Here is a 27863-nt window from a genome sequence, read left to right on the forward strand (position 1 = left end):
TTTAACTAATTTACTAAACGTCACTTATTTACTCTCTGGTAATGTTAAATATATGAACCTTTCAGAATCAACATTAGAGCTGCATGTGTTCAAACAGTTTTCACAACAATGATCCCATTTATAAGAGAGACCAAACATATTTTCTATTTCTACCCCTTCATCTTCCAGTACCATAAGCATATACATTAAGAATTCCTGTGCATCTTGCTGGACATTCTGAGTAAACTGTGTACATCCAGAACATACATCTAAAAGATTTCTAACATCTATTTTAGTTTTATCATTACTCAGCTTCTCATAAAGGAAACTCAGCAGAGAATAGAATCTTTTTTCATGATTTAGTATCATCTGCTCTTTCAAACTTTCAAGATAAAATACAACATTCAGCACTACATTAGCGTAGCAGTTGACACCAGAGCTATTTTCAAAATGACAACCAACAACCTCTTCAGCATTATCCTTTTTCGTTTTGCTTGCAGTCACATCAGTCTCTATTTGTTTACTCTTCTGTACATCTTCATTACAGATATTCTCAATTCTCCTTTTCCGACAAACAACACGTTTTTCAAACATAGGATACAGACCTAAATGAGGAGCATAGCTTCTTCTTAATCTATTATACTCCTTTACACAGTTTGCATATGCACTAACTTTTGACTCATCAAACTCTATCATGAATAAACCAGATATTTTTTCACGCGTGACAAAGCAACATATGCCATACCTTCTTTAAACACACTAGATCCAATGTTTACAAAAGCATTATCTACAGTTAATCCTTGAGATTTGTGAATAGTTACAGCATATGCTAGAAAAAACGGAAACTGCTTCCTACGTACATATAAGTCTTTCACAAGCAAGAAGCGAACTGAACAACGACTAATGTCTTTAACCTCTTCAATCTGTTCAAATTTTATTTTAAAAAATTCAGTTCCATCTTTTCTCTGGTAATTAACAAAACCCGCAACTTTACCCATAGCTCCATTCACTAAACCTTTTTCTACATCCAAATTACGTCTTAAAATTACTCGACAGTTCATACATACACAAAGATTCTTTTCTAAACCAGCTGTTTTTGATATGTTTTTCTCTAGAGAATCCAATTTAGTTGTCAATTTGCTTATCAATATAATAGTTATTCCTTCATGCTGTATTTTATCCACAGCTTCCAGTTTTATAATCTTTTCTTTTTCCAATTTCAAAAGTTCTTGATTGAATATAGAGCATTCATGTAGTGTTGGCATTAAGCAGATGACGTCAGATATTACATCACTGATGACATATGTGTCTTTCTGCAAAAAAAATATTTGTAATATATGTATAGCTAAAAATTAATGGAAGAAGACATGGGTAAATAAGTGTCTAAATACAGTGATGTAATATCTGACGTCATCAGCAGAGGATTGCGGTCGCGTGAGTTATAGTTGCCTGCACTAACTATAACGGGGGAATTTCAATGGTTTTTCACGAGTGAAATGTCCAGGGAACTATAACATGTGTGAAACCTATGGTTTTTTAAGTGAATTTGCAAGGTTTTTTAAATGCTAATTCCTAACTATAACGTGTGTGAAACCTATGGTTTTTTCAGTGAATATATATGTATATACTAGTTATAGTTATAACTTGCGCGCCCGCAATCCACTGCTGATGATGTCACATATTACAGTGACATCACTCATGACATCACTGATGACATCTCAAATGACATCACTGATGACATCACTGATGACGTCATCCATGTAAAAAATTACCACATCTTCTCACACCCTAATATAACCTTTGATACACCAACTAAAAATTTAAGAGTTCCATTTTCAAAACCATATATACTGCAATACCAATCATTACATACCCACTTATTAACTCTTAGGTCTTCATATACCTCCACTCGCTCACCTGTACAGTCACTCATACTTACACTCACTCCGTACAAAACTATCATATACATTTGAACACTTATATAGACACTCACACACTAACAAGTATCCATAGAGCTACTCTTACACCTACTCAGTCATGCAAATAATCACACTCCTATTTTCTCACCTATGCAGTAAAACACACTCAAGTTCACTTACTCATAAAAATAGTATCACATTCTTACACTCTTATAGAATCATTGATACAAGCACACACTCATCCATACAGTCACTTTCACAATCACACACTCTCATATCTACTCACTTATATACTCTTACACGCACATATACTGCCTTTCACATATGTAGTTATTCACAAATGTACTACTGAGATATACATTCAATCCCTAACACACCCATACATACACTCACTCAACCATACAGTCCACACAGATGCACTCTTAAAACCATGCACCCATAGAATCACCCACTCACACATCTATGCATAGAGTGACACACACCCTACCCACACAAACACTCACGAACCCATACAGATACTCAGACAACCAATCAATTACCCATATAGACACTCATATAGCTGTTCTCAAAACCATGCAGCCACATATACACCAACATACAGACACATACACACATTTACACAGTTTAGTCACTAGTCTGCAGTAAGATACATTTAATGACTCACTTATAGAATCATGTTATGGACCACAGAAAATCATCCATTTACACACTTGTACACCCACTCATTCTTCAACAGGCCTTTCCCTATATATATTAAACATATTAAAATTGTTAAGAAACAGATACTCAATGGATGATGTCATCAGTGATGTCATCAGTGATGTCATTTGAGATGTCATCAGTGATGTCATCAGTGATGTCACTGACCATGTCATGAGTGATGTAATATGTGACGTCATCAGCAGTGGATTGCGGGCGCGCGAGTTATAGTTAGCTTAACTAACTATAACGGGGGAATTTCATTGGTTTTTTATGAGTAAAATGTCCAGCTAACTACAACATGTGTGAAACCTATGGTTTTTTCAGTGAATTTGTAAGGTTTTTTAAATGCTATTTCCTATCTATATCGTGTGTGAAACCTATGGTTTTTTCAGTGAATATATATATATATATACATAGTAAAATACTTTTCGCAGTTGCTTTCCCTCTGCGCTCACGAACGGAGCACGGACCACAGATGCGTGCAACTTCAAAATTTAATTCTGCTCGTACACACAACTCCATCAGCATGACGCGTTTCGATCCCAAAGAGATCTTGATCACATGACACGCTACACAATAGACATAGAAAAAATGCTTTCATTCTAAAAGGAGTCTAGAATCATGGTTCATACGAAATTATTATTTAAATACATATTAAAACCATAGACTCATCCCTTTAAAAAGCATTTAAAACAATCATACTGCAATATCTTAAAGAGCCGTTGAGTCAATCTCATAACATTAAATAAGATTAAAACATCGCTTTTTATGGTGCTGTCTGGCATCCAGGTTTAAATACTTACTGGCACCTGCTTTCAACAATTGGTCAAAGATGTAAACAACTATTATGTAAACAGATCGACTAAATTGTCTAATTAGTGCAAACTTAGTTTGTGCAAAGTGCTGAGTATACCCTTAGATATATAAGTTATAAAAACTGTGTATAGGTGTGAAAAATGTATTAGAAAAGGTGGTAAAAGATTCTAAAATCTAATATTTTGAAATAAATTGTTTAAAATTTGACTAGCAGCTCAGTTTTTTTCAAATTATGGTTATTAGAACCCGCTCTCCACTATATTCCCTAGATGTGAATCAGAGGCAAGTATATAAATCCTCGGTTTGATTCAGGCCTCCTGGATGTTTGGTATCGAGATTTAAAATATACTTTGTCTCTAGTTGTCGTAGGGCTTTCACTCGGTCTCCTCCTCTCTTTCGGATCAGGACACTATCTATTAAGAAATACTTTAAGACTGTTGGATCTACATTGTGTTTATCCCCAAAGTGCCGGGCCACCGGATATGTCTGGTCATGATTTTTGATTGCCCTGATGTGCTGAAGTACCCTCTTATGTCCCTGCAGTATTGTACTGCCAACATATCTGAGACTGCAGGGGCACTCCAGCACATATATCACATGGTTAGTTTTACATGATAGGGCCTTAGTAATTGGGACCTCTATTGGGTTGAAGGGGGTCTTGTAGGTGGTGGTATTGATGCCATGTTTGCATGCCTTGCAGGATTTACATTTATAGAAACCCAGTCGCTGGCTTAACCATGTATCTTTGACTGGACCCTCTAGATCATTGCGTACTGAGGTATCTCTCATAGACTGTGCTCTGCTGTATGTTATGGCGGCTTTCCTGGTTAAAAGCCGGCCAATAACAGGATCCCCCAAGACAATGAGCCAGTTTCTGTCTATGATCTTTTTAATGTTTTTACCCTGCTTGCTGTAACCAAATATAAAACTAAATGTCCCCTCTTTATCATTGGTGGCTAGATCTGGCTTACTTTGTTTATTGAGGAGGGTGTCTCTGCCTGTATCACAGCTTTTCCGAATAGCTTTATCAATGCATCTAGGGGAATATCCCCGAGCTAAAAATCTATTTCTGCTAGATGTTTGTGCCTGTCTAAGATCCTCTTCACTGCTACATATACGCCTCAACCGCAACATCTCCCCAAATGGTATAGTGTGGTATGTAACTGACCATTTTTAATGTAAATCTGAACATCTATGAAGTTTACGGTTTTGGAACTGATAGACGCAGGGAACTGTAAAATCTACTTGTTGACATTCAGATTTTGAACAAATGTCTCTGCATCACTCATTGTACCGTGCCACACCACAAATAAATCGTCGATGTATCGCAACCATTTTTTGACATTATTATCCATACACGTCATTTACCATGTGTAGACAGGCATAGCTGGGGGAGAAGCTGGCCCCCATCGTCACTCCACGTTGTTGATGATATAGTGAATTTTCAAGCATGAACACGTTGTTGAGACTAAATTCTACCATATTAACCAACATTGCACTATGTTGTTCAAAATCTGACCCCCTATGTGAAAGATAGTGTCTTAATGCCGTTAGTCCATCCTGGTGCTTAATGGATGTATATAAGGACGTGACATTCAATGTAATAAGCAGGCAGTCGTCTTGCCATTTTATGTTTTGGATTTTAGTGAGAAAATCCCCAGTGTCCCTAACATATGAGGGCAGCTCTTTCAAATGGCTCTGAAGAAAGTAGTCCACATATTGTGAAGTTTTTTCTAAAATGCTGTTGCGGGCTGATATAATTGGCCTGCCCGGGGGTGTGAGGGGATTTTTGTGCGCCTTAGGTATAAAATACTTTATGGGCGTTATGGGATTGTCATTTTTCATGAATTTGTACTCATCAGTTGACAAAAGTCCAGAGTTTTTCCATGCTACAAGTTTCATGCCATAGCAGTTATACATGCTTTTTAGATCTGATGGTCATAGCGATGGTAGCATCCTCTGTTCCTTAGTTGTGTCATAGCTTCTTCTATATATTTATTTTTATTCCAAAGCACCAAATGACCCCCTTTGTCCGAATTTCAAATGATTATATCTTTATTCTCTCTTAATTTGTTCATCAATTGCTGGTATTGTAGCTTTTGTTTGTTGAATTTATGTTGTATTTTGGCATTCACTGCATGGTTAAATTTTTTAATGCTAGTCATGACCTGTTTGTTAAATATATCGATCGAGTCCCTGAGCGTAATAGGGGTAAATGTCGACCACGGTTTGAAAGGTGTTGTACACTTCTGATGTTCAGATTCGCTGATCCTGTGCTCTCTTTCTTGTGTTGAGACGTCACTTTCTATGGCCAACTCCTGTATCGCTTGCAGAGTTGGCATGTCTGTTGCTGTCAAATTGAATGGCGGGGACTGAGTCATTTGGCTGTCGATATAATGTTTTTTGGTTTGGTCTTGCAAGAGAAAGCGTTTTTTTAGAGTTTTAGTTTTCTTATGCTTTTGAATAAATCATTTCTGGTTGCCGCATAGTTTAGGGAACTCTCTGGGCAGTATGATAGGCCCAGTGCCAACAATTGCTTTTCCGCCGCATTGAGTGCAACGTTGGTCAAATTGATAATAGTTTGACTGTTGGTAGTCTGATTCTGATTGGTTGTTTGATCTTAGTAAACATTCGAATCGGTCGAAACCAGGAAGTGTCGGCCGCCGTTTTGTCTCTCGCAGACTGAGGGGGTGAAAAACAAAGGTGGAGAACGTGAAAAGGGGGCAGGGTGGACAGATCCTGACCCCCTAGCCTTTGTCAGGTGATCCCAGAAGGACCCCCAAGGGCCAAAACTTCCTTTAATTTTTTGGCGAAAAATCGCGAAGGTAGAAACTGAAAAATTCTGCGAACTGCGTAACGTGGGCGTGCGGTGCGTGAAGCGCACTAGTAAGTGTTGGCCGTCATTTTATGATTCCGTCGAAGTAAGTAAGGGGGAAAGGGGCGTAAAATGTGGGAAAGAGGAGGGTAGGAGCACTGTAACCTTTGTGGGGTGTTTAGGGTGTGCTATAGAGGGAGTGTAAACTGGCCCTCAAAGAATACCGTAGGAAAACTGGCCCTGGAGTGGCTGACCTCTTTTTTGTCTAATCGCACCCAGGCAGTCTATACTCACCCTTTTACCTCTGTTAGCCGTACCCTGAAATGGGGTGTCCCTCAAGGCTCAGCTTTGAGCCCACTATTGTTCACTGATGACATATGTGTCTTTCTGAAAAAAAAAATATTTGTAATATATGTATAGCTAAAAACTAATGGAAGAAGACATGGGTAAATAAGTGTCTAAATACAGTGATGTGATATCTGACGTCATCAGCAGAAGATTGCGGTCGCGTGAGTTATAGTTGCCTGCACTAACTATAACGGGGGAATTTCAATGGTTTTTCACGAGTGAAATGTCCAGCTAACTATAACATGTGTGAAACCTATGGTTTTTTAAGTGAATTTGCAAGGTTTTTTAAATGCTAATTCCTAACTATAACGTGTGTGAAACCTATGTTTTTTTCAGTGAATATATATATATATATATATATATATTTATTGATTTATGTATTTATTTATTTATATACACTCTACAATATGGGTTACAGGTATCCAGCCCGGCGCCAAGTGTCTCAGATACTGGTCCCCACCGGTATTTGTAATTATATAAATGTCAAATAATTGTATTATTCTGTGTTTGTAAACGGCCCTGAAGAAGCGCAGTGGAGCACTAAACATGTGCTGGCATTTTTTTTTTCTGCCTACATAAGAAAAATAAATCCCTACAAAAAGAAATGGAACAAGAAGACTTGTTGGCTTATTGTTGTATTTATGTTTATTTAAAGTAGTGTGTGAACATCTCAGGGTTGTTTGACATTTATATATATATATATATATATATATATATATATATATATATATATATATATATATATATATATATATATATATATATATATATATATATATATATATATATTACCTAATGGTGGTCGCCAGTAGGTAGTTATAGTTAGGACCTAGTTACAATAGGAAAATGGCAACATTCTATTCGCAATAACTTTGGTGCCGATTGAGGAATCTTCGTGAAATTTTCAAAACTAATTCTTTGTTAAGATCAGCTCCTGTGTTGAAAGTTTGAGGGTGATTCGTTAATGTGGGCTGAGAAAAAAGGGGGTCCCAAAACGTGTTTTTTCAATGTTCATTTCCATAGGAAACTTTAGACAAGGCTACAGGTCGAACGGGTGAACGGAATTACCCCACATTTGGCAGGGAGAAGGGTCTTGGTCTATAAAGCATGCTTTTGCTTATTTGGTGTAAACCTGTTCAGTAGTTTTTGTGAAATATCGAAATTTACAGATGTCGATATTTGGGAATTCTGCCATCTGATTGGCTGAGGCGTTACGAGCACGAGCTTGCTGCTGATTGGCTGCGAGCGCTGCGAGCGTTTGCAACTAGTAAGTGTTGGCCGTCATTTTATGATTCCGTCGAAGTGAGTAAGGGGGAAAGGGGCGTAAAATGTGGGAAAGAGGAGGGTAGGAGCACTGTAACCTTTGTGGGGTGTTTAGGGTGTGCTATAGAGGGAGTGTGAAGTGAACTAATCATATCTACCAGTATGAAAGTTCTAGGCTACAAAAATTAAGTGAGGTATTGGCTAGTGTGTGATGTTTCTAAGGTGAGCTTGTGCGCGACTCGAGGATTAAAGCGTGAGCCCACACTGTGTGTCTTATGCTGTGAAGTCATGTGCCCTGGCCGCTGCAGTACAGTTGTGGAAGTAGTGTCAGCATGTGTTTATACCTACTAGGATGAACTACTGACTCGTAGTGGTATGAAAGTCCTGGGGTACGGAATATATGTGAGGTATTGTCTAGAGTCTCATGAAAGGAGGAAGTGTTGGCCGCCATTTTGTGATTCCGTTGAAGTGGGTATGGGGAAAAAGGGCAAAAAAGTGGGAAATAGGAGGGTAGGAGCACCTCTGTGGGGTGCTTAGGGTGAACTAATCATACCTACCGGTGTGAAAGTGCTAGGCTACAAACATTAGGTGAGATATTGCCTAGAGTGTGATGCTGCTAAGGTGGGGTGGTGCGGGACTCGGGAATTAGATCATGAGTCTAAATTGTGTGTCTTATGCTGTGAAGTCATGTGCCGTGGCCGCTGCAGTACAGCTGTGGAAGTAGTGTCAGCATGTGTTTATAACTACTAGGACGAACGACTGACCCGTTCTGGTCTGAAAGTTCTGGGGTATGGAAAATATGTGAGATAGTGTGTAGAGTCTCATTCTGCTAAGCTGTGCTGCTGCCGGACTCGGGGATGAAAGCGTGAGCTCAAACTGTGTGTCATATGCTGTGAAGTCATGTGGTCTGGCAGCTGTGCCACATCTATGCAAGTAGTGTCAGCATGTAGTTATAGCTACTTGGAGGAACTTTTGTTTCGAACATTGTAACTTTTGTATGGTGCTTCGGGGGTGTTATACTTTGTTGACATTAGAGAACTACATGTGATTATAAGTGATACTATTTGTCAGGCTGTGTCGCTGTGGCGGATATATGTAGGTGTTGAAGTGGTTTCGTGTTTTACTGATGGTGAGCTTCACTATCCTTTTTGAGACACTCGTCAATTTATTCATTCCATTTAATATCTTTAATATAGATACAGTAAAGGGACTGTATATCAAATGTTTGGGAATTAGAACTTTGTTTACTCTCCTCATGCCCTGCTATACACTCTAAAGAGTGTTTAAACGACTTTCGTAACATATAGATGTCTAGCTAGTAAAGGTGGTGTAGTTCGACTGGGTCCATTTATAAACCGTGCTATGGGATGGTTTATGTTTTACCTGCCAATTTGCATGTTTGAATACTTTTTGCTGATAAGTGTTCCGGCAGACACTTGTTAAAATTAACGTCGTATATTGGCATAGTGGCGCTACTAGAAATGGGGGGGTTTCTGTTTGATTTCGTACTGTTAAGCAAGGGTGGGGGTGGGTGTGGGGGAGGTAGTTATGTTGCTGTTTGAAACACAGAATATAGTAACGTGGAGATGTGGAGGTACTAAAGGTGATGTAGTACCACTGGGAGCACTAATAAATCGCCCTATGGCATGGTATATGTTTTACCCGCAAATTTGCATGTTTTAATACGGTTTGCTGATGAGTTTCCCAGGAGACATCTGTTGAAGTTAAGGCTGTGTATGGCTATAGTGGCGCTTCTACGTTTGCTTGGGCGCTTTCTTTTATTGCGTAATGTTAAGCAAGGGCGGGTGTTGAGGTGGTGTAGTGGTACTGTGACTATTTATAAACCGTCTTATGGTATGGTGTATGTTTGAGTTCCAAAATTGTAAGCTTTTGCTGATGAGCTTTCTGGCAGACACCTGTTGACATTAAGTCTATCTATGGCTATAGTGGCGGTAACGGGAATGCAGGGGCTCGTTGTTTGATTTCGTAAGGTTTAGCATGGTATGGGTGGGGGTGGGGGATGTGCGTATATTGCTGATTAAAAGACGGACATTTGTAACGTGGGCATGTGTTGTTAGTAAAGGTAATGTAGTTTCACTGGGCCCATTTATTAACCGTGCTATGGTATTGTTTATGTTTTTCCCGCAAATTTGCATGTTTGAATACTTTTTGTTGATAAGTGTTCAGGCACACACCTGTTAAACTAAGCCTGTGTATGGGTATAGTGGCGCTACTAGGAATGGTGTGGGGTTCTTTTGTTTATTGTATGGTTAAGGAAGGGCGTGGGTGGTTGTTTTTGTGGGGGAGGTGGATATGTTTCTGATTAAAACACAGAATATAATAACGTGCAGATGTCGAGCTAATAAAGGTGATGCAGTTCCACTGGGAGCACTTATAAAGTGCCCTATAGCATGGTATAAGTTTTACTCGCAAAATTGCATGTTTTAATACGCTTTGCTTATAAGCATTTCAGAAAGTGGGCGTGCTCTAAAAGGGAGGGGCGGCAAAGCTCTTAAAGGGGTGTGGGCTATGCAAGATGGGCCGTGGTCTAAATCAAGATAAGTATCATTGTGTGCTTTAGAAAATCCTCTACAATTATCCTACGTTTGGAAAAAAAACATTCTTTAAAGGATTTCCCTTCCTTCTACAACGTGGGTAACGTAGCGTGATGTCTCCAGTTCTCAGTAGTGATCAAAATAAGCATGCGTACATTGATGTGCATGCTCTCACTGCAGTGCAATAAAAAAAAAAATTACTATGTTTACGAGGGCCGAAAATAAAATTGACAATGTTTGCGAGGGCTGAAAATAGAGCCTGATAGAGACCCTTTTGGAGGCTCCTTGAAAATAAGTGCTGGTCCTCAGACCCGGCCCAATTAAAGCCCAGCATTCATCTATCCTAAGCACTGCACCACCAAACCATCTTTTAATTGATGCATACATTCCTACTTATATACATACATACATCTGTTCCTGCACTTATCTTAAGCATCTATGAGCGCACTCGCCTATTGTAAGCACTGTGACATTCATGCAGCCATACGCCTATATATCCATAGATACATCTGTCCCGTAACCAATCCTAAGCATCTATCAGTCCACTAGTCTATCGTAAGTACTGGTCCCTGTATTCATTTATTCTTCCATTCATACATTGATACATCCATCTATGTATATATGCATTGGTGCATCTGGCCATGCATCCACACACCTTTTATTCAACTATACGTTCTTATTTTCGGGCATCGCCTGCCCTGATCCTAAATAGGACGTATTATACTCATCCATCCAGCCTATTAAGGGGTCGAACAGGTTTGCGAAAAGCATTGACAGGCAGATTATTTTATAAAGAATAACAAAGCTTTGAGTTGCTCTTTGTGGAGCATACTTCACCATCCTTCTCTGGTGGTGTTTTAAAGAAAGGCACATATAGCAAAAGAAATGTAAAGGAGCTTTTAAGTGTAAGACGTTAATTTAGACACATAACTTTTTGTCGAGTTGTATATAGGTACACTGTTTAAAAGTGTCCGTTACTAACAGATACTGACTACCTGTATTTCTTACATTTGACAAAGTATACAAGAGAGGTAATTTGGGGTGGTGAGAACCTTGATTTCTATATTTCCATGTGAAGTACAGTATAGGAATATAAAAGTAATTGGAAAGCTTTTATGTTCAAATAAAAAAGGAGTTGTGAGAACTAAGCGAGGCAGGCAAAGCATGTGTTTTCGTAGCCCTAAAACAAGAGAATGTGTAAGGTCAGAGCAGGTTCGTGCTGGAGTTGCTTGCTTGTGGTCGTTTCAAGAGGCACAACCAGAGCGAAATTTTGGGGGAGCCTAATTTTTTCAGCAATAGGCAGAGTAGGGATGTAGCGGCTGTAAAAAAGGGGTGAAAAAGAACACAGTCTTCTTTACCAAAAAATGATCTTTGAAAACCTGTGAAGTACTCGGGTGCGGTTGTGTGTTTGGGCTCGGGAAGCTGTTTGAGAGAATCCGGGGCAATGGGCGATGCGTGCCTGATGGTGTGTTTGCTAATTACTCCACGATGATGTTGCTCCTGCGCTACAAAAAGAGAAGGGAAATTCTGAGAGAAAAAGTGTCTTTTTAAATGATTTCCCTTCTCCTACAAAGCGAGTCACCTGGCATGATGTCTGCACTACTAAGTAGTGAGTAATGTGTATGCTCATAGTCTCAATGCAGTGCAATAAAGAAAAGAAAAAAGGGATGAGGTTTGCGAGGCCCGAAAGTAGACCCCCATAAAGACCTGTTTCGATGCCACCTAAAATAAAGTGCTGTTGCTCAGACCCCCACAGACACTTAATACGGGGGGCAGTGTTATGTTTGGAAAGTTGTAGATAAAATTGTAGGCTAATAATGGTAATTTTTGTGTGTGCTTTTTGGTTGATAATATCATCTTCAGTACATAGATTAAAACATTTCAAAAATACTATCTATAAAGTTGTCTGTGGTGGGTTGCAGAGAGAGTGGTGTGGGGTGGTGGGGTGCGGTGGAGAGGTGAAAAGTACGAGGTAGTGCAGTTACATATAAATTGTAAAGGTGTTTGTAAATAATTAAATAAATACTTGCTGTATGTTCTATGGCACTACTTGTCATGTTAGTGCTGCTCTGTTGTGTTCAATCACGTTGCAGCACTGGGTGTGGAAGTCGTTAGTGGGAAGTTTTGTAATTGTATGTTATAATTTTAACATAGTGAACAAATGTGAAAAATATTTGAATCTATTTTTTTTTGTGAGAAAATCTTTTTGTTTGAATTAAAATTTGGCAATGCCAAGAAGAGGTAAAAAAAAAGAAAAGAGAAGAAAAATATATATTTCTGCAAAAGGCAAAAGTTTGTATTTGGAAAAAATGGGAATAGGACAGAAAAACATTGTTCTACTATAAGTGCAAGATGAAAAAAGGATCACACAAGAGGAAAAATAGGAATTTTTCAAGTAAGGTGAAGCAAAGTTCAATTTCAAATACCAGGAAAAGGAAAGATGATAAAGAAATAGTATCTGTTACTCGGAGACAAAAGGAGTTTCATGAAAATCGTCAGAGACTTTTTCGATCTAGAGTGATTCAGAATTCAATGAAAGAATGCTTCAAATATTAAAGGAAGGTTTTTGAATTGAAAGAGAAACAGCATATTGAAAGTATAGTGGATAGTGCTTTCAATTTAAAACAGAAGTTATTCATTGTGATTTTGAAAAGAAAGTATTAAAGAGAACAATAAGTTGTTACAAGGACTAGATCTATGTCACGTAAGAAAATATACTGAGAAGTATGGGCATTCTCTGGTTTGTCTTTGGAGAAAAGTTTGTAAAAGTGTTTTTTATCAGTTGAGGATGTTAGCAGTATGTTATTCTGAAATGCGGAAGTTTGTGAGGAAAGTGTACTATGTGAAAAGTTCTGCATTATTTTTAAGTGAACTGAGTACAAGTCTTTTATATGCTTCTTTATTAGTTGTTCAAAAAAATGTGATGATATTGAAATGCAACATTTTGGTTCAGAGGAGCAGTTCATAGAACGTGAAAGTTTGACAATTACAGATGTGGGAGGAGATGGGAAAGTGATTAGCACTGATCAGTTTGAAGAAGAAATTGGAAAGTTTAATGTAGTGTGGTGTGAAATACGAGACTATGTTTGTGTTTGTTGTCGACGTACTGATTATAAAAGTCAATTTGAGTTAGGTAGTGATCAACGTATATGTAAATACTGTTATAACAAATTAGAAGAGAACAATATGCCTTTTAGAGCAGTACATAATAACTTAGAATTAGTAACTATTCCAGAGGAACTGGCAGAATTGAATACATATGAGTCTGTTCTAATTCAGTGTGTTAATTCTTTTCAAACTATAATTCGGGTGGAGCCTAAAACATGTAAACTGTCACCAACAGACTTGCAAAGAGGTTTGAAGGAAGAGTGGTGTACTTACCTTTGGAGTTTAGGAAAAATATTGAAACTATTGCTGGAGTGAAAGAGGAAAATTAGGCAGTAGTCATTCTAGTAAATGTTGAAGTAACAAAAAGTCGGGAAATATGGAAAAATTTTATGGGTGTTAATAAAGTTGAAAAGGCTACCTTATATCTTATAGAGAACAGTATTTATTACAAAACTGTTAATGTGGGTGAACAGGTAATAAGTTCAGAAGATGAATCTTGTTGATCGATATTCTGAAGCTGCAATTGGTACAGGTGGATCATTATACCATCCACCTTCTCCTGTAGGAAACAGCTGTGGAAAATAATGACCTTCCAAGGTTTTCTCCCATACACCTATTGGAGTTCCCTGTGCTTTTTTTCATTTCAAATAACTCAATGCTGCTTCCTATTACTTCTTTTGAATGCAAAGGACATGTTGTGTAATGTTCATAAATATGTTCAGTCCTTGACTTGTCCACTTTCTCTATTTGACCACTTGAAATGTCTGATTATATTCTGAAGATCCTAGATTTCGACAGTGCATTTTATACATATTTCACCTTTTTGTTTGAAAGTGATCTGTCTTCTTTGTCAATGCAGTGAACCACATACTTAAAACTAAAGTTCATCAATAAGTTCTTTCTGCGAAAGAATTTGTAGAGAAACTTCAAGAAAGAGATGAAAATTTAGAAGAACACTTAATCAATTTGATGGCATGTCAACGTGGAACAAATGAGTACTGGTATTGTCATCATGAAGAACTCAAGTGTATGTTACGTAATGTAGGTTCAAGAACATGGTTTGTCTCACTTAGCTGTGCAGAGTATGCATGGGAAGATTTGCTTGACTTTCTAAGAGACGCGAATTCCAATATAAAAAACTAATGAAATAAAAACTCGTGGTGAACTGTGTTCATTGGATCCTGTATATGTGTGCAGATATTGTAATGATAGGTTTCAACCTATAATGTCTTTTATCTGCAATAAAAAGAATACAGCTCTTGGAGAGGTTTTGGAGAAAGGAGTATCAAGCAAGATGGGTACCTCATATACATATGCTACTATGGATCAAGGATGAACCTACATTTGGAAATGATTCTGATAAACAGAATTGTCTTTCATTGAATAGTATGTGACATGTGAAATACCAAGAGAAGAAGGAGATAGAAGCTTGAGATAGCAAGTTTTATGTTTCCAAAGTCACGGTTTTTTAAAGTATTGCAGAAGAAACCACAACTTTAAAGAAGCATTTTACACCAGATAACGGTTTTGTTTCTCCTGTCCAGTCATTTGTAAAGGAAGAGTAAATTCATTTTTTTTCTTCTGTAAGGCACACAATAACTGGGAAATCTCAAAAGAATAACTGCAAGCTAAAAAGAAGAGAAGTGTCAAAGTATATCAATGATTACAATCCAGTCATTTTAAGAATGTGGAATGCGAACATGGACATTCAGTATGTTGCAGATAACTCAATTGCTGTTGCATGTTACATTACATCGTACATAACAAAATCAGAAAAAATAGAGATGAAAGAACTGTGGGAAGAAATTACACAACAGAAAAGCGTTAGTAAAGAATTGTACAGCTTTACTTTGAAAATGCTTTCCCACCGAGAAATTGGATTGTATGGATGTTCAGACTGATTGTGCTCTTCAAGTTTAAATTCAAAGTCACGAGGAATCATTTGGGTAAGTTTAGGTCTTGCCTGCAAACGAAATGGAGTCTTGAAATGATTTGAAGAAATTGAAGAATTAGCAGTAAATTAAGCAGACAGTACAGACAATCTTAAAACTAATATGTTGGACACGTACTAACCGAAAAGGAGTCAACATCTGGAACAGCTATGTCTGTATGAAGTACTTCAACATTACAGCTTGAAATGTTAAAGAGAATGTAAAAGAAGGAAAATATGCAGTAGTTGGATGTCATGGTTGTTTAGTAAAACATGGAAAGAGTAATCTCATAAACCACAAGAAAGTTAGTTGTGAAAGTTTAGATAAGGGAGAATTTTACTATTTAGCACTTCTGCAACTGTTTAATTCATGGTGTAGTGAAAGTGAATTATTTGGAGACTTTGACTGTTATGAAGATTCATGTAATACATGTAAAAGTAGCGTTGCATGTACAATTTTTGCTATATTTTTAAAAATGTTGAATGATGAAGTTGAACAGAAAAAAACTATTACAGCTGAAATCAGTAATGAAAGTTCTCAAGATAGTGAAACTAGTGGTGCATGTTGTCACAAGCAATACTGGAAAATGAAGCAGCCATTGCTATGCATGAAGTTGAAATTGCAATGCGGTACAGCCGGTCCGAATAGTGAAACGGGGTCTTGAGTCTATGAATGAGGAAGTCAGAAGTTAAAGTCTGTGATAATTTCTGTGTACCCCCTCTGACCTGGTGCAATCAACTCTAGCTCCCAACAGTGGAATGGTGTCTTGATCCCACAATGGACAATGTTACAACTGCATCTGAGAGTGGAAATGAAGGGTACTCCCTTCGACCAGGTGCAACTAACTCTAGGTCCCAACAGTGGTACGGTGTCTTGATTCCTCCATGGATGATGTCCGATATTACTTGCTGCTTGTTTTTCACAGAACTCACTCTGTTGAGGTGCATCAGACTCCGTAGCTAACTGCTGTACAGGATTATTGGGGTTGGTTGAGTGTAGTCACTGGAGTACACCGCAGTACAGCAGGTCCGAATAATTAAACGTTGTCTTGATTCTATTATTGAGGATGTCAGAAGTTAAAGTCTGTGTTTATTTCTGTGTAACACCTTCGACCAGGTGCAACCAGCTCTAGGTCCTAATAGTGGAACGGTGACTTGATCCCAGAATGGAAGATGTCCAATGTTATTTTTGCTTGGTTTTCATAGAACTCCCTCCGTTGAGGTGCATCAGACACTGTGCTTCCGTAGTTAACTGTTGCACATGATTATTGTGCTTCGTTGACACCAGTCAGTGATTAAGGATTTGAGAAGTTAAAGTGTGTGGTGATTTTTGTGTACCCCCTCTGATCAGGTGCAACGAACTGTAGGTTCCAACAGTGGAACGGTCTTTTGATCCCACAATGGGTGATGTTAGAACTGCATCTGAGAGTGGAGATGAAGGTACTCCTTTTGACCAGGTGCAACCAACTCTAGGTCCCAACAGTGGAACGGTGTCTTGATCCCACAATGGACGATGTTCGATATAACGTGCAGGTGAATTTTCAGAGGTCCTTCTGTTGAGGTGCATCAGACTTTTGCTTCTGTAGTTAACTGCTGCACATGATTAATGGCCTTGGTTGACTGTAGTTGGTGGAGTACACCATGGTACAGCAGGTCCGAACAGTGGAACGGGGTCTTGATTCTATGATTGAGGATGTCAGAAGTTACAGTTTGTGATGATTTGTGGTACCCCCTCCGATGAGGTGCATCAAACTCTAGGTCCCAACAGTGGAACGGTGTCTTGATCTGTCAATGGAGGATGTTAGAACTTCATCTGAGAGTGGAGATGAAGTTACTCCCTTCGACCAGGTGCAAGCAACTGTAGGTCCCAACAATGGAATGGTGTCTTGATTCCACAGTGGAAGATGTCCGATATTTCTTGTTGCTTGGTTTTCATAGAACTCCCTCCGTTGAGGTGCATCAGACTCAGTGTTTCCGTAGCTAACTGTTGCACAATATTATTGTGCTTGGTTGACACTAGTCGGTGTAGTACACTGTGGTGCAGCAGGTCCGAATAGTGAAATGGTGTCTTGATTGTATGATTGAGGATGTCATAAGTTGAAGTTCTGTGTACCCCTTCTGATCTGCTGCAAGCAAGTCCATGCTTTCGAATTGAACGGTACATGGCTGTCAGGTGTTAATGAATAGTTAGTCTGACCTACAATGCAGACAGAAGTGTTCACAATTCAGATCGAGTGCTGATTGTTTAATTATACAATCCAGTAGTCAAGTAACTACAACGTCTATTGGAATATACATATTATGTTTTTAGTATACTTCTTTGAAGACATTTTTTTAAATGACTTATAGGTTTAGTACAATGACCAAATTTAATTTGCAAGTGCAAAGGAACACTGAATAGTCTACACTGTAGACAGCAGAAATGGTATTTGAATTGTTTTGTTTTATTTATTGCAGATTTTTCTGCAATTTATATTATTGTCTTTTGTTAAGAGGAAGTGAGAGAAAGTATTCATGAATGTCTGTGTGAGTATTGTTTACAATTAACACTGCAGATAGCAGTGTTCACAATTCGGATTGAGTTGGTCTTGTAGATGACGCAGTTTCTGTGGGAAAAGACATTTCTCCAGTGCGTTCTCTCTACACCATGAATACGTCTTATTACAGGCTCCAGACACAATTTTGTTGCTTCGCGTACGACAAACTGTGTAGCTGAATTCCACCTTACGTAGCTGTGGGCCCTTGCTGACTGCTCTCTCTGGCCTACACTGTAGACAGCAGTGTTCACTACTTAGATTGAGTTGCTATTGCTGATGATGTTCTGTTGATGGCAACAGATATTACTCTAAGTACGGCCTGCCCGTCTACAGCACACATCATTGCTGGTTGTTGACATGCTGAATGATTTTGATGTGGCTTTCTGAGTGCACAAAAACTGATGGACCCTTTATGATAAAAGCTTTTTGTGTATTATTTCTGATCTATTAATTGTGTCTCAGTATACCATAAGTTGTGTTTCTTTTACAATAGAATATTTTTCTGTATTACTTCACATCTACTGTCCCTAACTTACTGCAGTACAAACTATTGATTTTTGTATTATTGAATGTCTGTGTGTGATCCAATGATTACTGTTGTAATAGATGATAGCAGCAACTATTCCTCGAGGAATGGTTTACACTGACTCCACACACATCCACCACAGACGTTACTGGATATGTGACCCCGGTAATAAAAAGGTGTCGAGCGCATGTGCTCATACCCACTTCCACTATCTATCTGTGTCCTTGTGTTCATTATCTATGCATGAAAGTGCCCCTGGGCCGTATGATATTACATAGTGCTGTGGGCAGTGTATGTAACCTTGTTACCTCTGGTTGTGGGGAAAACTTTGGTTATGTAACTTGTAGGTGTATGGCTATCACAGGTGGAAGGCTGCTTTACAGACCATGAATATTGATGAAGATGATGGTTGCATGTTATGTGTAGTGTAAGATATGTGCACATTGCAAAAAGTTTAGAAAAAAGCTCTCTAAGCAGAAGAGGTGTGTCTCATCATATGCAGTACAGAGATTGACTAAAATGGGTGGCATTTTCCAACTGTTACTATGGGAAATGTTATGAACTAATGAAGTGCTTTTTTTAAGGGTCACTTGGCAATCGTGCACCTAGTGCGCAAGGAGACTGCACCCGACATGGTTTTGAGAAAATATAATTGCTAAAATATAAGTTTATTACAGTTAGAAATATATTAATGTTTAAAATATGTTAGATTATCGCTTGCTCTCATATATACTTTAAAGTTATTTAGATATAGTTTTGAGACCAAAAAAATGAGGGAATGGCATACGCGGCGCAACACCGTACGCTTATGATGTAACACAGGGTGTGGCAGCGTGCACTCGTCGCTTTCGCAACGTGCAGCGGGCATGACCCCATACATACATGACGTAACGCATGGCTTGGTAGTGCGTACCCGTCGCATACTAAAGTAGCAGCTGGCGCAACCTCATATGTACATGTTGTTATGCGGGATGTGGTGTCACAAACCTGTCGGATATGAAATGTGCATCATTTAAATGTGGTGGATGGGATTCACGTGCTGATCGAGGTTGGTAGAGTACCTATACGGGACTGTAGTTTTATCCCCCCCAAAAAGTTTGATATGCATATTTTTTGGGGAAGATATAAAACATAACATAATTTTTAAAGTTAAAAAAAGGATAGTAGAGTTGCAAAATATTAAAAAACAACAGGTATTATTAATATTAAAATATGAAATTAACATTTAAAATTTACTGACAAAACCATAGGTTTTACAGACATTATAGTTAGGAATTAGCATTTAAAAACCTTAGAAATTCACTGAAAAAACCATAGGTTTCAGGGACGATATAGTTAGTTGGACATTTGACTCATATAACACCCGGAGAAATTCACCAGTTATAGTTAGTTGAGCCAGTTATAACTCGCGCGCCCGCAATTCACTGCTGATGACATCACATATTGCATCACTCATGACATGGTCAGTGACATCACTGATGACATCTCAAATGACATCACTGATGACATCATCCACATGATAATCTGATGCACATACTGATGCCCTAATATAAACTATGATACTCGCACTCTAAAATACATACTATTTTTGAAACCATACACACAAGAATGCCAGATACTACATAGCACCGACTATTTCCTATGTATATACACACATCCAGTGTCTTACACATACAGTTACTCATCAATGCAGTACTATAATATGTACTGATACACCTATACATAGTCACACTCTACCACTCATACATAGAGTTAGTCACACACGTAGTTAGTCATGCAAAGAATGAATTACATACTCATTTACTCATGTATATAGTTATATACACCAACTGAGTTATTTATACACACACCACATCACTTATTTATGCAGATACTAAGACATACTTATTGTCTTATACAATCAGTGAAACAAGCAGACACTCATTTATACACCCACTCTTTAAATACCTTACTCTGACATATAGTCATTTATATACTCCAACTTTCACATATACTGCCTTAAAACATATGTAGTATTTCACACATATACCACTGAGACATTCATTCACTCATCACACTCCCATACATACACTGTCACACATACAGCCCTTCCCAGATGCCCTTTTGAATCCATACAACCAGTGAATTACCCACTCAGGCATCTGTGCACAGTCACTCCCCCCTCCACCGACCCACACAGACACTCTGGCACTCATACAGATACTCAGACAAGAAATCAATAACCCATATAGACACCTATGCAGATACTTACCAACCTATGCAGCCGCTTACACACCAACTGAGAGACTAATGCAGACTTTCACACAGTTTAGTCACTAACCCATGCATTCAGTAAGACACGTTCAATCACTCACTTATTCAGTCAGTTATGTGCCTACTAAATAATCCCTTCAGGCACTTGTAAATCTACTCATTCTTCAATATATGTTGGCATAGATATATATGAAAAATATTTGAAGTTTAGAGAAACACACATTCACTGGATGATGTCATCAGTGTTGTCATCAGTGATATCATTTGAGATGCCATCAGTGATGTCATCCGTGATGTCACTGACCATGTCATGAGTGATGTAATATGTGACGTCATCAGCAGTGCATTGCGGGTACGCAAGTTGTAGTTAGCTCAACTAACTATAACTATATGGCGAGTCAAATGTCCAACTAACTATAATGTGCCTGAAACCAATGGTTTTTTCAGTGAATTTCTAAGGTTTTTTAAATGCTAATTCCTAACTATAACGCCTGTAAAACCTATGTTTTTTTCAGTGACTATATATATATATATATTTATATATATATTCACTGAAAAAACCATAGGTTTCAGACATGTTATAGTTAGCGGAAATTTTACTGATAAAAAACCAATGAAATTCGCCCGTTATAGTTAGTGCAGGCAACTATAACTCACGCGACCGCAATCCTCTGCTGATGCTAATACTGTATTTAGACACTTATTTGCCCATGTCTTCTTCCATAAATTTTTAGCTATACATATATTACAAATAGTTTTTTTTCACAAAGACACATATGTCATCAGCAGAAGATTGCGGTCGCGTGAGTTATAGTTGCCTGCACTAACTATAACGGGGAATTTCATTGGTTTTTTATCAGTAAAATTTCCGCTAACTATAACATGTCTGAAACCTATGTTTTTTTCAGTGAATTTGCAAGGTTTTTTAAATGCTAATTCCTAACTATAACGTGTGTGAAACCTATGGTTTTTTCAGTGAATTTGTACGGTTTTTTAAATGCTAAGTTACTTTACGCCATTCGTGGCGTGCACGCCCACTTAACGCAGTTCGTTCCGTGCGCGCACGGTGCGCTTCGCGCACCGCGTGCCCACTTTACGCAGTTAGTGCCGTACACGCAAGGTGGGCACGCAGTGCGCTATGCGCACCGCGTGCCCACGTTACGCACCGTGCGCACATGGAGGACATATTATGCGCTTCCTTGTGATAGGTAATCTGTTAAATTTAATTTGTAAGTGATGACAATAATATGCCATGCACAGAGAGTGTTTTTTTTTTTTTATTAACATTTTTAGCGTAAGCGCACCGTACGCGTACGGTAAGCGTAATCGGCGAAATTTTCAAAAAATAAAAATTTACCGTTTTTGGCCTTGGGGGATCTTTGAGGACTCAACTAACATGTGCATGGGCGCTGTCTAAACAGCCCCTTTATATGTTTTTTGCCTTTGTTTACAGCCCCCCCCTCAGAGTGCGAGAGAGAAAATGGCGGCCGCCGCTTCCTGGTTTCGACCGATTCGAATGTTTACTTAGATGTAACAGCCAATCAGAATCGCGCTCGCGCACGCCACCGTACGCGTACGGTAAGCTTACGGTAAGCGTACCGTAAGCTGGCTCAGATATATATATTGATTTAAAGGCTATTTTCTCAGAATCTACTGAACAGATTTACACCAAACCTACAAAAGGCACTTCCTTGACCTGAGGACTACCTCTCTGCCAAATTTCTAGTAATTCTGTTCAGCCGTTCGGGTTGTAGCCCTGTCTAAAGGTCCTATGGAAAAATGCATGGGAAAAACGCGTTTTGGGACCCCCCTTTTATCTCAGCCCCCGCTTGACGAATCCCCCCGAGACTTTCAGGGTAGGAGCGGAGCGTAGCGCCCCACCTATTTTGAGAAATTCGCAAGGATTCGTCGACCGGCGCCAAAGTTATTCAAAATAGAATGTTGCGGATTTCCTATGGAAACAGGGTCCTAACTATAACTACCTACTGGCGACCGCCAGTAGGTAATATATATATATATATATATATATATATATATATATATATATATATATATATATATATTTATATTTATTTCAGTGACCGGTGAGCTGCCTAAATGCCTTAACTGGCCTTGCGTGCCAGTGCTAGCGATAGTAGCAGCAATTATCAATTATATGGACAAGAAACCATTCCAGCAATTCAGAATGACGAATGAGGCACACCAAGTGAAGACACAAATGTTTATTGTGCAAAACAATGCATTTCAGCTAAGGAGCCTTTGTCAAGTTTACACAATGTGCTCCACTCACCATAAAAATAAGCCACAACGTGATGGACATAAATAAAATATTATACAGATTTGAATTGCCTGTAAATTCATACATAAACAAAACATATTAAAAAAAAAATCTTATTACATGCTTTAAAATTTCATAAAGTTAATTAAATTCATGATAAAATAGATTCAAGTTAATCATATTCAAAATTCATATGAAAATACAAATTCATTCAATGATGAAATACATATTTTAAAATGTCCAATTCGTTCCCCTATGTGTTGTAATGGTGCAAATGTTAAACTGGCACAGTAAATATATTCACACACAACAGAGATACTGATCATCCAATATTGAACCTGTGATAAAAATCACTAGTAAAGGAAGCAGGGGTCCCTATTTTCGTTATTCGCCTGTTTGAGAATACTAATTAGGATCTATGTAGGATCAGCTGTGGTGTTGGAATATGCAAATCATTAGCACTATTCACACACAACTCTCACTTTTGGATCAATTCACAGCATAAATTGCCTGAAATTAGTTTAAGGGATTGACCACAGCCAATCTAAAATTGAAAGAGACACCACCTGGTATAGTCCAAATTCCAAAGTTAATTGGTGGTACACAATCAAGGGCCCTGTATAGTATTTGTTTCTGTCAATTAACAAAACCACGACAGTGGAACCCAAAAAGTAAGTCACACCCACCCTGATATCCCCAAATTCATCACAGATAATAAGATGAATGCCATGTTCTTGGCTTTAGTTCACACACTCCAAGCACCCACTGCCAAAATTCAGTTCTGACAGGACTAAACAAATTCTAATCGAGTAGGAGGGTGCACCATACATTTGTTCAAAAGTTATATCAGCATGGCAAATCATTGCGATTTTCAAGGATGTATTCAATCTTCTTTTTATTTGGTCTGATTCACATTACAGCAATATATATACAGCCAACAACAGCCAATAATGTTCGTCCAAAACATTGGACTTCTTCAGGGCTGTAAGATAACATACATAAACATATATAAGTATGAGAGACTCACAAACATTTGCGAATGGGTTACAACCACTTTTGTGATGGCGGGGTGTGGCTTTGATAGCTGACATGGTGGATGGTTTTTAACTGTGCTTCGCACAGAATCCCTTTCCATCCAATAACAATCAAACAAGTTACTTGCCATCATGACCCTTCTTGTTGGCGCTGTGCCCCCCATGGTGACACATAGGTAAGGGGGCATCCAGGAGATGAGGTGCCCCGCAGCGATCCCTTTCCAGCTGCGATGCTGAAGAGTGATGTGGGCTGACTGGTGCTTGCCAGCTCCCGGTGCAATGAGCCTTTACCACCTTGGGCCTCCACGTCACGGGGGGAATGAGGTGCTGCAATCATAATTTTTGGGATTTCCACAGGGGCACCAGCCTGAAACCGCAATGAGGAGGTGAGCGATTAGACCCAACGGCTGCTTTCAGCCTGTTCTCCGTGTCATGGGACTTTGGGCTGACCCGCACTGCTGTGGCCTTGTGACAGTGCTGCCTGTTGTAGGGGTCCTCTAGCGTGACTATCAGATGCCAGGGGAGGTGGACTACTGCTGATCACAGAGCCCCCTGTGGGGCTATTGGAGGAGCAGACAGGTGGGCCTGACTCTCAGTGGTGCGGTGCTCCATGTTTGGGCCTCTTTCATCACCGAGTGGACATTTTCTCCTCATCCCTGATTTGAGTAGGCCTCCCTGAGATTCAGACTTCACGTTACCAATCTCAGGGGGAAGGTTGTCCTGAGGAACACGCTGTTTGGGGGTGAAATACGATTGGTCCCAGGCATCGCAGACACTGATGGTGGGGGTGAATGCTAACCAGTGGTGGACCTGGTATACATGATGGCCTGACCTGGCTTGGGGCACGAGGAGAGGCATTGGTGTAGTGCCTCCAGCTGCATTATCACATTTCTCCTTGAGGCTATTTTACAGTTTACTACCTGATCTGTCCCTGCTTTCACTCCCTGGCACACCAGCCTGCAGTGGGCAATACCATGCATGATTGGTCACAAAGGGATTAAAACAAAAGAAAACATTTGTGTCATCAGACACTTGGCCTGCTAACCTTCATCATTCGCTACTCACTTTCATACCTCTAACCATACCCACTGCTGAGGAGCAGGATAGGCTGATCCTGTCATGCATCCACCTGTTAGATACTGATCTGTGTTCCCTCTTGGCTTCCTATTCCTTCTGCATAGTAGGCGATCCCATCATACATAATAAATGCTGCCTTGACGGGCTGCACCTGACTTGTTGCCTTCATCAACTCCCGTCAAATGTGAATGCAATTTTGTTTTAACAATTGTTTTCTCATTTCAGTGACACACATTCATATCTAACATCATGAGAAGCACACTGGGGCCATGTTTCTCTTCACATGCACTGTACCAGCACTCTGATCCTTTGGACTGATCGTTTCCTTTATACCCTTCTTGCTACATACATTACAACTCAACCCAGCAATTGCATCTTTTAACATTTTGTTATGGATCATTAATGGCCTCCTAAAGCTTGTGAAACATGCTGTAGTACTGGCGTTTGCCCATTGCCACATCCCTGCAGTTCTCTTCCTCGAGGAGACCCACCTCTTTGGGTCTTGTTCCCCCTTCCTGGACCGTTTGCCAGAATCAAAATTTGGCCCGTAGTCTTTTAGGAGGGTAAACTGTAGTACATTCAATTTGTGAGAAAGTGGATTAATAGTTGTGGTGGATGAAAGTCCATCACAAGTAGTAAGGTCACTATTCTTTTTGGGTACAGAAAAGGTTTCATTAGATTATACTTGGTCTCAACCTCTGGTAGATAGCTAATTACATCAAAATGACGAAAATCTAATAAGGGGGTTGGTTACAAAAAGCAAGTTTGTCCCGGTTGGAAGTTTTATCTTTTAACTTAGGGCCTGATTTAGAGTTCAACAAATAGGTAACTCTCTGAAAAACATGACATATAGTTTTAGTATTACAAGTGCATTATATCCATTAAAATGGAAGTCAGAAATCCTCAGTAGGGCAAGTCAGCAGGGCATGGCTTGGATGGGCTCCATGAGGCTGGATAGCTATCGGAGGAAGTCTGGTGAAGCCATTGACTTTTGTCGGTAAAGCTCCTAGTGGAGATTGGTGCCTGACTAACTGGAGGGGCAAGCCAGGGAGATGGCCGAGGTGTTAGTTACATCTGCCTGTGACAGGGTAGGCCTCTTTGAAATTAATTAAGTTCCAGGGCACTAACGAGATGGTCATTCTGTCAGAAGAATGGAACACCTTCCCACACCCAAGGACTTTGTCTCAACTCCAGAGACTAGTTCACATCACATCAAAGGGGCTATTCATCTCCTGAGTGACAGTTGGAAGCTCAGTCAAGTGGTGACTTTTTAAAAGTACCTTTTGTAAAATATTTAGTACAAATCTGACTTTAGCAGTGAATTTGGCTTGTAATAAATATTGTAAACAGTACAAGATTGAAATGAGTAGCTGGTTCCTAGGCTGAGATAGGATTACTAATTTTAATATTCTATCTCAATGCTTTTCTATGGAACAGATAACCCTACAAAACATGAAAAAAGCTTGTAGGGCCTTGTCACTGTAAGGACATGATTAGCACTGAACGTTTACATGTCCTTCTTGTAAATACCATTCACCCTGCCTTATTTAAGGCTTGTATAGGGGTAACATTAATTTTTAGAAAGGTTAAAATTGCAGTTTTAGAACTAAACAAACAGGCCACTGTGATAAGCCTGCAGACATGTTTTGCACTGTCACTCAAGTGGTGGCACAATGTATGCGGCAGACCACTAGTGACATTTAAATTATAGGCCTGGGCCCTGGGTACACTTTGTACCATATACGAGGGAGTTATACATAAGTACTTATTCGTAAGTTAAAGATGCCAAGTAGAAATATAGCCAGATACAACATGTTTAGGAGTCTGAACACATGTACTGGGGACTGGTTAGCAGAGTCCCAGGGCACAGAGTCGAAAAAATCAGCATCATTCCAAACCTTGGTGGTGATCAGCAAAAAGAGGCATTTTCATAAACCATTTATCCATTCATTATCTTTAAATGTGATGAGCCCTCTGCAGCATCAGCTATTTTCACATTACAATCACCCACAAATATTAAAAGAGGGATACGTTCTCACTAGTATTAAGCAATAATCTGTTATGTTTTTCTTCCCACTGCATTAAAGAAGTTGAATACAAGGTTTCATGTAGATGTCACCTTTTTCACAAATGGACAGTTTCTCTGAATGTCTATGTAGAACTAAAGCTGCAATTTTCAAAGTGCAGTGAAATCATAAATTGACAGACAGCAGGTAATGGACTGGTGACATTTTGAGAGTTAAAGAATTTTCTTTGAAAACATTTTTTTATAGGTATGCTCATTTAATATAATATGCCCTGCTGAGGTGTTATGGTATTTAATTGTACATTCATGGTTTTCAAAGAGCAGAGTACAGCATAGGTAGGCTATACTGCACAGTAAAGTTAGCTTTTTTAGCTCAGGACAAGACATAAAGTTGAATAGAAATAACAGTCATAAATGTATGTAATTTCCTTCTTTGAAACTCAGCACCAGCATGGTAGCCAGCATTTTTATAGATTGTAACCTCACTAGTGAATGGCAATAGTTTTTGGTGTTAAAATAATTGTTTTTATATTATTAGAAGGCTTAACTATAACATCCTTTTAATATTTATTTTTTTCAGTGAATTCTTAGAGTTTAGTAATGTAAACTAAAGTGTTTGTACCTTACCTAACTATAATGTCACTTTAACATTTGTCTTTTAGAGTGGATTTCTGATGGCCTTTTAAGATATTATTTC

Source organism: Triturus cristatus, chromosome 4_2 (genome assembly GCF_964204655.1).
Source record: "Triturus cristatus chromosome 4_2, aTriCri1.1, whole genome shotgun sequence".
In the NCBI taxonomy this organism is placed as follows: domain Eukaryota; kingdom Metazoa; phylum Chordata; class Amphibia; order Caudata; family Salamandridae; genus Triturus; species Triturus cristatus.